This window comes from Arachis duranensis, chromosome 2, assembly GCF_000817695.3.
Source record: "Arachis duranensis cultivar V14167 chromosome 2, aradu.V14167.gnm2.J7QH, whole genome shotgun sequence".
NCBI lineage: Eukaryota > Viridiplantae > Streptophyta > Magnoliopsida > Fabales > Fabaceae > Arachis > Arachis duranensis.
In genome coordinates this window covers 30,162,931-30,176,562 of record NC_029773.3, presented here as the reverse complement: position 1 = coordinate 30,176,562, position 13,632 = coordinate 30,162,931, and the positions used below count along the sequence as shown (strand labels likewise).

At 36.2% G+C, this 13,632-nt stretch overlaps 1 non-coding gene across 1 annotated transcript; it reads left to right on the top strand.

Moving 5' to 3' along the window:
- Window positions 1-898: 898 nt before the first annotated feature.
- On the top strand, window positions 899-1,006 carry LOC127745107 (small nucleolar RNA R71). Its single transcript, XR_008006303.1, has one exon. It is a non-coding gene; the product is annotated as a small nucleolar RNA R71 (small nucleolar RNA).
- Window positions 1,007-13,632: the final 12,626 nt, after the last annotated feature.

Here is a 13,632-nt window from a genome sequence, read left to right as displayed (position 1 = left end):
GAATCTCTACGATCTCTATATGACCTTCAGATCCCTTTGGGTCCTCAATAGGGAGCTCCTTCTTGCTTGAGAGACGTCCCATGAGGTCTTCCTCATTGGGATTCACGTCCTCCCCTTCCTCCCTAGGTTTGGCCATGTTAATTATGTCAATGGCCTTGCACTCTCTTTTTGGATTCTCTTTTGTATTGCTTGGGAGAGTACTAGGAGGGGTTTCAGTGACTTTCTTACTCAGCTGACCCACTTGTGCCTCCAAATTTCTAATGGAGGACCTTGTTTCACTCATGAAACTTAAAGTGGCCTTAGACAGATCAGAGACTAAGTTTGCTAAACTAGAAGTGCTCTGCTCAGAATTCTCTGTCTGTTGCTGAGAAGATGATGGATAAGGCTTGTTGTTGCTAAGCCTATTTCTTCCACCATTATTAAAGCCTTGTTGAGGCTTTTGTTGATCCTTCCATGGGAAATTTGGATGATTTCTCCATGATGAATTATAGGTGTTTCCATAAGGTTCACCCATGGAATTTACCTCTGCTATTGCAGGGTTCTTAGGATCATAAGCTTTTTCTTCAGAAGATGCCTCTTTAGTACTGTTGGATGCATTTTGCCATCCATTCAGACTTTGAGAAATCATGTTGACTTGTTGAGTCAACATTTTGTTCTGAGCCAATATGGCATTCAGAGCATCAATTTCAAGAACTCCCTTCTTTTGAGGCGTTCCATTATTCACGGAATTCCTCTCAGAAGTGTACATGAACTGGTTATTTGTAACCATGTCAATAAGTTCTTGAGCTTCTGCAGGAGTTTTCTTTAGGTGAATAGATCCACCTGCAGAATGGTCCAATGACATCTTGGAGAACTCAAATAGACCATAATAGAATATATCCAGAATGGTCCACTCTGAAAGCATGTCAGAAGGACACCTTTTGGTCATTTGCTTGTATCTTTCCCAAGCTTCATAGAGGGATTCACCATCTTTTTGTTTGAAAGTCTGAACATTCACTCTAAGCTTGCTCAGCTTTTGAGGAGGAAAGAACTTAGCCAAGAAGGCTGCGACCAGCTTATCCCATGAGTCCAGACTATCTTTAGGTTGAGTCCAACCATGTTTTAGCTCTGTCTCTTACAGCAAAAGGGAAAAGTATGAGCCTGTAGACTTCAGGATCTACTCCATTAGTCTTAACAGTCTCACAGATCTGCAAGAACTCAGTTAAAAACTGATAGAGATCTTCTGATGGAAGTCCATGGAACTTGCAGTTCTGTTGCAGTAGAGCAACTAGTTGAGGTTTCATCTCAAAATTGTTTGCTCCAATAGCACGGATTGAGATACTTCTTCCATCAAACTTGGAAGTAGGTGTAGTATAATCACCAAGCATCCTCCTTGCATTATTATTTTTGGCTGCCATCTCCTCTTCCTTTTCAAAAATTTCTATAAGGTTGTTTCTGGATTGTTGTAATTTAGCTTCTCTTAGTTTCCTCTTCAGAGTCCTTTCAGGTTCAGGATCTGCTTTAACAAGAATATTCTTGTCCTTGCTCCTGCTCATATGAAAAAGAAGGGAACAGAAAATAATAATAGGGATCCTCTTTACCACACTATGAATGTCAAGATGAACACCAAGAACACTTTGAAGATCAAGATGAACATCAAGACTTATTTTTAAAAAAATTTCAAGAAAAGAAAAGCATGCAAGACACCAAACTTAGAAATCTTTAATGCTTAGACACTATGAATGCAAAAATGCACATGAAAAACAACAAAGGACACACAACAAGAAAATTTAAAGATCAAACAAGAAGACTTATCAAGAACAACTTGAAGATCATGAAGAACACATGCATGAATTTTCAAAAATTTTTTGAAAAATAAAAATATGCAATTGACACCAAACTTAAAAATTGACTCTAGACTCAAACAAGAAACACAAAATATTTTTGATTTTTATGATTTTATGATTTTTTGTATATTTTTTTTCGAAAATTAATTTTTAGAAAAACAAAAACAAGAAATTTTTTTTTTTGAAAAATTTTTGAAAACTTTTTGAAAATAAAATTACCTAATATGAGCAACAAGATGAACCGTCAGTTGTCCAAACTCAAACAATCCCCGGCAACGGCGCCAAAACTTGGTGCAAGAAATTGTGATCTCTAACAATGGTGCTCAAGTTAGGCGGATAATAAATGGTTATGGAGTTTTCGAATAATAATAATAAATAAACAGAAAATAAAGATAGAAATACTTATGTAAGTCATTGGTAAGAATTTTAGATAAGTGTATGGAGATGCTGTGTTCCTTTTGGATCTCTGCAACATACTACTTTCATACTTTCAATCCTTCTTACTCCTTTCCATGGCAAGCTGTATGTAGGGCATCACCGTTGTCAATGGCTACTTCCCATCCTCTCAATGAAAAATGTCCAAATGCTCTTGTCACAGCACGGCTAATCATCTGTCAGTTCTCGATCATGTCGGAATAGAATCCATTGATTCTTTTGCGTTTATCATCACATGCAACAATCGTGAGTTTGAAGCTCGTCACAGTCATTCAATCCATGAATCCTACTCAGAATACCACAGACAAGGTTTAGACTTTTCGGATTCTCAACAATGGCCGCCAATAATTCTAGCTTATACCATGAAGACTCTGATCTCACGGAATGGAAGGCTCAGTTGTCAGGCGAGGGCAGCCATGAGTCGTGCATCAGGAATCCAAGAGATACACACTCTAGCTCTCGCTTGTAGAACGGAGGTGGTTGTCAGGCACACGTTCATAAGGATGGATGATGATGAGTGTCACGGATCATCACATCCATCAGGTTGAAGTACGAGTGATATCTTAGAACAAGAATAAGCTTGAATTGAATAAAAGGCAGTAGTAATTGCATTAAAACTCGAGGTACAGCAGAGCTCCACAGGAATCTATAGTGTGTAGAAACTCCACCGTTGAAAATACATAAGTGATGGTCCAGGCATGGCCGAATGGCCAGCCCCCATGATCTAAGAACTAAACATCCAAAAATGAATAATAGAATAAAACTGAGACCAAAGATGTGGTCAAAAGAGACTGAATGGTCAAAAGAGACGTCTAATACAATAGTAAAATGTCCTATTTATACTAGACTAGCTACTAGGGTTTATAGAAGTAAGTAATTGATGCAGAAATCCACTTTCGGGGCCCACTTGGTGTGTGCTTGGGCTGAGCTTGAGCTTTACACTTACAGAGGCTTCTTTTGGAGTTGAACGCCAAGTTGTAACGTGTTTTTGGCGTTCAACTCTAGCTCGCGACGTGTTTCTGGCGTTTGACTCCAGAATGCAGCATGAACTGGCGTTAAGCGCCGGTTTACGTCATCTAATCTTGAATAAAGTATGAACTATTATATATTTCTGGAAAGCTCTGGATGTCTATTTTCTAACCCCGTTGAGAGCGCGCCATTTGAAGTTTTGTAGCTCCAGAAAATTCATTTCGAGTGCAGGGAGGTCAGAATCCAACAGCATCAGCAGTCCTTTGTCAGCCTTCTTATCAGAGTTTTGCTCAGATCCCTCAATTTCAGCCAGAAAATAACTAAAATCACAAAGAAACACACAAACTCATAGTAAAGTCCAGAAATGTGAATTTAGTAGAAAAACTAATGAAAACATCCATAAAAGTAACTATATCCTACTAAAAACTACCTAAAAACAATGCCAAAAAGCGTATAAATTATCCGCTCATTAGTCCTCAAGGCAAGTATGCTAATTTCTTGCTTGTTAAATTGAATAATATCCCCAAGGTACTCTTCAATGGCAATTCCATTTGTTAATATCTTAAACCGAAGGGAAAAGAAGGAAACATCATGTGTATTTTATTTGGATCAATACCTTTATGACTGTTGAAATTTATATCAATTACTGCTCTAGAAAAAAATTTAAGACTGTTGAAATTAAAGCTTTACCAAATTGAATTTAAGACTCTGTTGTGATTGAATTTGTTTGTTTGCCATTTACAGCGGTGACCACACAGTAAAGATAATTGATGTGAAACTGAAAGTTGCATAAAAGGTGCTAGTTGGTCATGGAAGGACACCTTGGGTGGTAACCTTGTAATATGGCTTTTCATAGTAATTTATTGGATCTATTTCATTTTATTTCTTTTTGTACTTATTGTATAAAATGAATTCTCTAGCATAAATTTTGATATGATATGCATTTAGGAAGTGATAATTCTATGGAATTCAGCACCAAGTTTTTATTATTATCCATCAAAACCATGGGATGCTGTTCAAATTGTGTGATTTTTTAATATTTTTTTATTTGCTTACTGAATACTGTATCCTAAATTTGTATTTGAATAATTTGTTCAAGTGGTTAGTAGTTGTTAGTTTGAAGGCCGTTCTCTATTTCTGCCATGGATATTGCAGCACTTGCACCTTCTTTTTTGAAGGTTTAATTTCTCTCTTAATATTTATGTTCAGAACTAGTTAATTTAGAGATTGAGATAGGGTTCAAAATTTTGTTCAGGTATTGCCAAGAGAATTGCTACTTCTGGATATGTTGTTTATGCTATGGATTACCCAGGTTTTGGCCTTTCTGAAGGCTTACATGGTTACATTCCAAAGGTTGGACATACTCTTAATTAGTTCTTTGATCTAATAATTTCAATTTAGAAAGTGCCGTAATGTTGTCACCATATATATCTTTGTATTTCAATTGACAGCAAAGCCTAAGGTTAGAGAGTTTTCTGGATTTCTATTGGGGTAGTCAATGGGTGGAACCATTGCCTTTAAAGTTCATTTGAAGGAACCAAATAATTGGTATAGGGAAATACTTGTAGCACTAATGTGTAAAGTAAGCTCATCCCTTTGTATATATAGCACTTGAGTTAATTGTTAACTAGCTTCACTAGTTTCAACTTCTGAATTCATTTCAAAGTTTGATAATACTTTTGAAATTCGTTTCAGCTTCTGTATCTTATATTTTCAAGTGTTTTCAGTCTTTAACAACTCTCATGTGTTATTAATTTTATATATACTCATCGTTAAGAGGTTTCTTGCAGGTATACAAACATGCAATTGCAAGTCTCACCTGTGATTTTAAACTTCTCTGACCAACTCTCCTATTTTGTTAACCAATGATCATCTCTTATAATTCCCTCTGGTTTGTTGCAGGAAACAGTGTTGGAGGTCCTCGCCAAACTTGTTGCGGCCCTAAAATTGGTTGGAGGAAACTTAGATGATCACAGATTCCTCTTCCATGGGGCTAGAGAGGTAAAAGTTTTGAAATTGGACAGCCAGAAAGAAGATACACAGGAAGAAACAAGATCATGATATTATGTTATTTTTCTTACTCTCAAGGTATTAGCTAAGCTAGTTACTTTGTTTTATGTATGAGATGTATGTTACACATTGCTAGAAATTGTAGCCAATCGACATTTAGAATTAAAAAATCATGTTATATTTGATAATTTATTTGTATTGTAGTTATTATCATTGATTTTCAATACTAAAAAATTATATATTATGTTTAATACTTTATTTATGAATTACATAATATTTTGTGTGTGGGTTATGATTTCTTGTTATTATGAATTTTAAACAAAAAAATTATTTATTTATCATAGTAAAAAAGACGGTTAAAACTACCTTTCTAAACGATAAAAATTGTCATTTTTACCCAGTAAAAACGGCAGCTTGTAACTGCCATTCTAAAAAACATGAAACGCTATTTTAACACGGTAAGAACGGGGATTTCAAATACCATTTTAACTAATAAAAATGCAACTTTCAAGGTAAAAATAGTGATTCAAAATGCCGTTTTAACCAACCAAGAATACTGTTTTAATCTAGTAAAAACGATGGTATCAAATGCTATTTTAACCAACCAAAAATGTCACTCTGCCAAGGTAAAAATGGCGGTTCATAAACGCCGTTTCTACCCAAGAAATAACGGCGGTTTGAACCAACCAAAAAAGCCATTTTATTTGGAAATAATGGCGATTTGAACCGCCATTTTAACCTATCCAAAAACCACCGTTTTAACCCAGAAAATTGTGACAGTTTTCTGAAAATCGCTGTAATAACCAGAATGGCATCTAGAATTATGTCGCTTTCTAAAATCACTGTTCTGGAAATAATGGCAGTTCAAACCACCACAAATACCGAAAAAAACCGCTGTTTTAACCAAGATTTTTTATAGTGGAGCTTCTCTTTCTCAACATAAAGCTCTCGTCGTTCCTCTTTGATCTCATTGTTCTTCTTTGTTTTCTTCTTCGATCTACATTGCATTTATCTTCTTCCTATTCTTCTTTGTTTTCTTCTTCGATCTGCATTGAATTTATCTTCTTCTTTTTTAGATTTCAATAGCATATCAAAAAAATGAATGATTCAACCTCAAATCAGTTGAATGAGAGCGATTTAGATTATTCTTCTGAATGGAATCAAGCAGATGAGGTTTGGATTATTCAATTTTGAATTGAATTGAATGGAATGCAATTGCTAAATTCTAGAAGATTAGTATTATACATTGGTTTCATTTTGATATTATTGTACATTTCGCTAAATTCTGAATTTGAATTTATATAATGACAATGTTCGGTTCATTTAGTATTGTACATTGGTTTTGTTTTGATAGTATTTCTCAGTTTATTCTAGATGCAAGTGATCTAAATTTGAATTTATATAATGGACATTATTTGGTTCATTAGTATTATATAGTGGTTTCAGTTTGATTATATTTTTGGTTCATTCTAGATGTAGGTGTTCTAAATTTGAATTTATATAATGGACAATATTCGGTTCATTTAGTATTATACAATGGTTTCACATTGATAATATTTTCTGTTCATTTTATAGTCCATGTGTGTTATGGATGAACAATTTGTCTCAAAAGTTGGGATGACTTTCAAGACTCTAGAAGAAGCTGGAAAGTTCTACAAAGATTATTCCAAACTTGCTGGTTTTTCTACCAAAATAAGGAACACAACTCGGAAGAGAGATGAGATTAAGAATCAACTAATTACATATAGTAGAGGGGAAGTGAAAATCTAAGATATCTGCAAGTCTGAAGATAAACCCCTCAACTGAAATAAAGTGTCCAGCCAGGATTTATGCACATATATTGAAGGACGTCAATCTTTGGATCATTTCCAAAGTTATTCTGGATTATTCACACCCTTGCTGTCTAGATGGAATTGAGATGCTCAAACAACACAGGGAGCTAAGCAGGTTTGTGTGTCACACCATTGAAACCAATGAGGAAGCCAGAATCAGACCGAGTAAAACATATCAGTCATTCGTAGTAGCAGCGGGCAATCATCGGGAACTAAGTTTTATCAAAAAAGACGTAAGAAATTACATTACAAGAAAAGTATGAAATGTTTCTGAATAAGACAATGCCAAAGAATTTGGCAAGTACTTACTAAGAATGAAAGAGAAGAATCAAAATTTCTTTTTCCAGCTTAACTTTGAAAGTGATTAAGCCATCAAAAATGCATTTTAGGCCAATACAAGGAGCAGGGTTGCATACAAGTATTTTGGAGATGTTGTTTCATTTGACACCACTTACAACACAAACAGATAGTCAGTTCATTTGGATATAGATTTAGGTTTATAGAGCCTACAAATTTCGGTTCATAACTATGTGAGAGTGTCCATTTATGCAGGTACAATCTAGTTTTTAGTTCTTTTGTGGGCGTGAATCACCACAGTCAGTCGACACTTCTCGGATGTGCTTTGATGAAAAATGAGGACATCCAACCATTCAAATGGCTATTCAAAGGTTGGCTTTATTGCATGGGAGGGAAGGTACTGATGAGCGGATAATTTATACGCTTTATGGCATTGTTTTTAGGTAGTTTTTAGTATGATCTAGCTACTTTTAGGGATGTTTTTATTAGTTTTTATGAAAAATTCACATTTCTGGACTTTACTATGAGTTTGTGTGTTTTTCTATGATTTCAGGTATTTTTTGGCTAAAATTGAAGAACCTGAGCAAAAATCTGATAGGAGGCTGACAAAGGACTGCTGATGCTGTTGGATTCTGACCTCCCTGCACTCAAAATAGATTTTCTGGAGCTACAGAACTCCAAATGGCGCACTCTCAATTGCATTAGAAAGTAGACATCCAGGGCTTTCCAGCAATATATAATAGTTTACACTTTATTTGAGTTTCAATGACAACGCCAGTTCCATGCTGCATTCTGGAGTAAAACATCAGAAACACGTCACAAACCATAGTTAAACGACAAACAGACGTTACAACTTGGTGTTTAACCCCAAGAGAAGCCTCTGCACGTGTAAAGCTCAAGCTCATCCCAAGCACACACCAAAGTGGGCCCCATAAGTGGATTTCTACAGTTAGACTTATTTCTGTAAACCCTAGTAGCTAGTTTAGTATAAATAGAACTTTTTACTATTGTACTAGGGTCTAGTCTTTTGACCATTCGGTCTTTTGATCATTCAGGGGGGGCTAGTCATTTGGCCATTCCTGGACCATCACTTATGTATTTTCAACGGTGGAGTTTCTACACGCCATAGATTAAGGTGTGGAGCTCTACTGTACCTCGAGAATTAATGCAATTGCTATTATTCTTCTATTCAATTCAAGCTTATTCTTGTTCTAAGATATCATTCGTACTTCAACCTGATGGATGTGATGATCTGTGACACTCATCATCATCTGTCCTTATGAACATGTGCCTGACAACCACCTCTGTTCTACCTAAGATTGAATGAATATATCTTGGATTCCTTAATCAGAATCTTCGTGGTATAAGCTAGAATTATTGGCGGCCATTCTTGAGAATCCGGAAAGTCTAAACCTTGTCTGTGGTATTCCGAGTAGGATTCAGGGATTGAAAGACTGTGACGAGCTTCAAACTCGCAATTGTTGGGCGTAGTGACAGACGCAAAAGAATCAATGGATTCTATTCCGACATGATCGAGAACCGACAGATGATTAGCCGTGCTGTGACAGAGCATTTGGACCATTTTTACTGAGAGGATGGGAAGTAGCCATTGACAACAGTGATGCCCTACATACAGCTTGCCATGGAAAGGAGTGAGAATGATTGAAGGAAGGTAGTAGGAAAGCAGAGATTCAGAAGGGACAAAAGCCTCTCCATACACTTATCTAAAATTCCCACCAATGATTTACATAAGTATCTCTGTCTTTATTTTATGTTTTATTTATCTTTATATTTGAAAACCATTATAACCATTTGAATCCGCCTAACTGAGATTTACAAGATGACCATAGCTTGCTTGATACCAACAATCTCCGTGGGATCGACCCCTTACTCACGTAAGGTATTACTTGGACGACCCCGTGCACTTGCTGGTTAGTTGTGCGAAGTTGTGACAAAGTGTGATTCACGTTTGAGAGCTCCAAGTTTTTGGCGCCATTGTTGATGATCACAATTTACGCGCACCAAGTTTTTGGCACCATTGCCGGGGATTGTTCGAGTTTGGACAACTGACGATTCATCTTGTTGCTCAAATTAGGTAATTTTCTTCGTTTTTTGTTTTCCAAAAAGTTTTCAAAAGTTTTTCAATTTTTTTATTTTATTTATTTTTGTTTTTCCAAAAATAAATTTCTGAAAAATCCAAAAAAATTTAATAATCATAAAAATAAAAAATATTTTGTGTTTCTTGTTTGAGTCTAGAGTCAATTTTTAAGTTTGGTGTCAATTGCATGTTTTAAAAAACTTTTGAATTTTTCAAAAATTCATGCATGTGTTCTTCATGATCTTCAAGTTGTTCTTGATAAGTCTTCTTGTTTGATCTTTATATTTTCTTGTTTTGTGTTTTTGTTGTTTTTCATATGCATTTTTGCATTCATAGTGTCTGAGCATTGAAAATTTCTAAGTTTGGTGTCTTGCATGTTTTTTCTTTTCTTGAAAAATTTTCAAAAATAAGTCTTGATGTTCATCTTGATCTTCAAAGTGTTCTTGGTGTTCATCTTGACATTCATAGTGTTCTTGCATGCATCATGTGTTTTGATTTATAATTTTCATGTTGTGAGTCATATTTGTGTTTTTCTCTCTCCTCATTAAAAATTCAAAAATAAAAAAACAATTATCTTTTCCTTATTTCTCTCATAAATTTTGGAATCTTTGGGTTGACTTAGTCAAAAATTTTTAAAATAAGTTGTTTCTTGTCAGTCAAGTTAAGATTTCAATTTTAAAAATCTTATCTTTTCAAAACTTTTTCAAAAATCAAATCTTTTTCATTTTTCTTATTATTTTTCGAAAAATTTTAAAAAGTAATTTCAAAATCTTTTTCTTAATTTCATTTCAAAATTTCAAAAACTTTACTAACAATTAATGTGATGGATTCAAAAATTTGAAGTTTGTTACTTTCTTGTTAAGAAAGGTTCAATCTTTAAATTCTAGAGTCATATCTTTTAATTTTAAATATCAAATCTTTTCCAAAATATCTTTTTCAATCATATCTTTTCAAAATATCTTTTTCAAATCATATCTTTTTCAAAATTGATTTTCAAATCTTTTTTTTTTCAACTAACTAATTGACTTTTTGTTTGTTTCTTATCTTTTTCAAAACCACCTAACTACTTTCCTCTCTCTAATTTTTGAAAATTACCTCCCACTTTTTCAAAATTATTTTAATTAACTAATTGTTTCAAATTTAATTTTAATTATATTTCTTCTTTTAATTTTCGAAAATCACTAACTATTTTTCAAAAATAATTTTCGAATTTCTCTCTATCACATCTTCTTCTATTTATTTAATTAATTACTAACACTCCTCTCTTCATCTTAAAATTTGAACCCTCTCTTATCTTCTGTGTTCGAATTTTTCTCTTCTTCATTTCCATTCTTCTTTTCTTCTGCTCACATAAAGGAATCTCTATACTGTGACATAGAGGATTCCTCTTCTTTTCTGTTCTCTTCTTTTTCATATGAGCAGGAGCAAGGACAAGAACATTCTTGTTGAAGAAGATCCTGAACCTGAAAGGACTCTAAGGAGAAAGCTGAGGGAAGCTAAAGCACAACCCTCTAGAGAGGACTTGACAGAAATTTTTGAAAAAGAAGAGGAGATGGCAGCCGAAAATAATAACAACAATAATAACGCAAGGAGGATGCTTGGTGATTATACTACACCTACTTCTAACTTTTATGGAAGAAGCATCTCAATCCCTACCATTAGAGCAAACAATTTTGAGCTGAAGCCTCAAATAGTTGCTCTAATGTAACAGAATTGCAAGTTCTATGGACTTCTATCAGAAGATCCCTATCAGTTTTTAACTGAATTCTTGCAGATCTGTGAAACTGTTAAGACTAACGGAGTAAATCCTGAAGTCTACAGGCTCATGCTTTTCCCTTTTGCTGTAAGAGACAGAGCTACAACATGGTTGGACTCACAACCTAAAGATAGCCTAGACTCTTGGGATAAGCTGGTCACGGCCTTCTTGGCCAAATTCTTTCCTACTCAAAAGCTAAGCAAGCTTAGAGTGGATGTTTAGACATTCAAGCAAAAAGATGGTGAATCCCTCTATCAAGCTTGGGAAAGATACAAGCAGATGACCAAAAAGTGTCCTTCTGACATGCTTTCAGAGTGGACTATTCTGGATATATTCTATTATGGTCTATCTGAGTTCTCTAAGATGTCACTGGACCATTCTGCAGGTGGATCCATTCACCTATAGAAAATTCCTGCAGAAGCTCAAGAACTTATTGACATGGTTGCAAACAACCAATTCATGTACACCTATGAGAGAAATCCTGTGAGTAATGGATGCCTCAGAGGAAGGGAGTTCTTGAAATTGATGCTCTGAATGCCATATTGGCTCAGAACAAAATGTTGACTCAGCAAGTCAACATGATTTTTCAAAGTCTGAATGGATGGCAAAATGCATCCAACAGTACTAAAGAGGCATCTTCTAAAGAAAAAGCTTATGATCCTGAGAACCCTGCAATGGCAGAGGTAAATTACATGGGTGAACCCTATGGAAACACCTATAATTCCTCATGGAGAAATCATCCAAATTTCTCATGGAAGGATCAACAAAAGCCTCAACAAGGCTTTAATAATGGTGGAAAAAATAAGTTTAGCAATAGCAAGCCTTTTCCATCATCTTCTCAGCAACAGACAAAGAATTCTAAGCAAAGCACCTCTGGCTTAGCAAATATAGTCTCTGATCTATCTAAGGCCACTTTAAGTTTCATGAATGAAACAAGGTCCTCCATTAGAAATTTGGAGGCACAAGTGGGTTAGCTGAGTAAGAAAATCACTGAAACTCCTCTTAGTACTCTCCCAAGCAATACAGAAGAGAATCCAAAAAGAGAGTGCAAGGCCATTGATATAATCACAATGGCCGAATCCAAAGAGGAACGGGAGGACGTGAATCCCAATGAGGAAGACCTCATGGGACGTCCTCCAAATAAAAAGGAGTTCCAAAATGAGGAACCTAAGGAATCTGAGGCTCACCTAGAGACCATAGAGATTCCATTGAACCTCCTTTCACCATTCATGAGCTTTGAGAACTATTCTTCCTCTGAAGAGGGTGAAGATGTAACTGAAGAGAAAGTTGCTCAATATCTAGGAGCCATCATGAAGCTGAATGCCAAGTTGTTTGGTAATGAGACTTGGGTAGATGAACCTCCCTTGCTCATTAGTGAACTAAATACACGGGTTCAGCAAACTTTACCTCAAAAGAAACAAGATCCTGGTAAATTCTTAATACCTTGTACCATAGGCACCATGACCTTTGAGAAGAGGGCAGAGCACAAATTTGTGCCCTGGAATCAAGAAGAAGAAAATGTTGCCCTGCCCTCCACAAGGGCAGTATCGGGCTCACAAGGGGAGAAAATCAAAGGAAAATGTCTCCAAATGCTTGCCACAAGAGTTGAACACGGGACCATGAGGAAGTAAGGAACTAAGTTCCATTACCGTGCCAAGAAACCAAGGAAAATGAATGAGCGTGTGTTTCTTCCCGGATTCGAACGCGGGACTTCATTTTGGAAACACTGCCCTGCCCTCCGTGAGGGCAGGGCAGCATTTTGTTGGTGCATGAATCTGGCGCACCAAGGGACATTTCTGGCGCACCAAATCATTACCCTGGCAGCACCAGCGCGCACCACAGCACGATCCTGGCAGCACCATATTTTTCTGCCCTGCCCTTCGCGAGGGCAGGGCAGCATCCTGTGCACCAAGGCTCAATTCTGGCGCACCATGGCATGATTCTGGCAGCATCAGCACGCACTGTGGCACGTTTCTGGCGCACCAATTTTTCCTGCCCTGCCCTCCGCGAGGGCAGGGCAGCGTTCTGCGCACCAGACCGCACCAAGCCGCACCAAGCACCCACACGCACCAAATCCTGCCCTGCCCTCCACAAGGGCAGGGCAGCCTCCTGGGAGCTATTATTTTTGGGCCGAAAATTCAATTAAAATTCCAATTTAATTCATTTCTTCACCAAATCAAAAGCCCATCCAAATCCCAAAATCCAAGAATAGAAAGTGTATAAATAGGAGCTAGTTTGATGTAATTAGGACCCTTTACTAAATCTTTTGCTTTGCTTTTGAATTTGGCACTTTCTTTGAGCTTTGAATTTTATTTTTGCACTTTGGAACTTCCCTTGGTGTCTTCACTGAGATTTCAGAGAATTGGGGAGGAGAATTGATCTCTCTTCTTCCTCGTTCTTGCTTGGGTC